This window comes from Trichechus manatus, unplaced genomic scaffold (genome assembly GCF_000243295.1).
Source record: "Trichechus manatus latirostris isolate Lorelei unplaced genomic scaffold, TriManLat1.0 scaffold00069, whole genome shotgun sequence".
Classification (NCBI taxonomy): domain Eukaryota; kingdom Metazoa; phylum Chordata; class Mammalia; order Sirenia; family Trichechidae; genus Trichechus; species Trichechus manatus.
Window position 1 is genome coordinate 2,108,902 of NW_004444005.1, and position 581 is coordinate 2,109,482.

A 581-nucleotide genomic window follows, 5' to 3' on the forward strand; every position below is an offset into this window, starting at 1 on the left:
TAGGGTTTCCAAGGAGCGCCTGGTGGATTCAAACTGCCGACCTTTTGGTTAGCAGCCCTAGCTCTTACCTACTACGCCACCAAGAGCTAAGTGGAGACGACATAAAGTAATAAATATTCCTACTTTTGTTGTTGTTGTAAAATTACAATAGTGGAACTTCCGAGGAGAAGCTTCCGAACTATGAGACTTAGACGAGGCGATGAGAGCCTAGTTTGGAGAGGTTTTTTTTTCACTTCTCCAGGCACCTGGGCGAGAAAGGAGTGGTCCTCCACACAGTAGATCAGCGCTTCGGAAAAAGCCGGGCTTGGGGAAGAAAGGGACTGTGCGGACTTGGAAACGCGCTGCAGCTGCTTGTGCACCGCAATAAATGTTACATCTCTGGGGTTCCCAGGCCGCGCGGGGGCCGGAACGGGGGTCCCGGGGCCGCGCAGGATCAGAGTGAGGGTCCCAGCGGGGCGCAGTGGCCGGAGCTCGGGTCCCGAGCTGTGCGGTGGGCGCGCCGCGGCTTCATGGCTTCTGGTGTGCCCGGCTTTGCGCCCGGCCCCGCCGTTGGGGGACGCTGCCTCCTCCCGGGCGGCTGG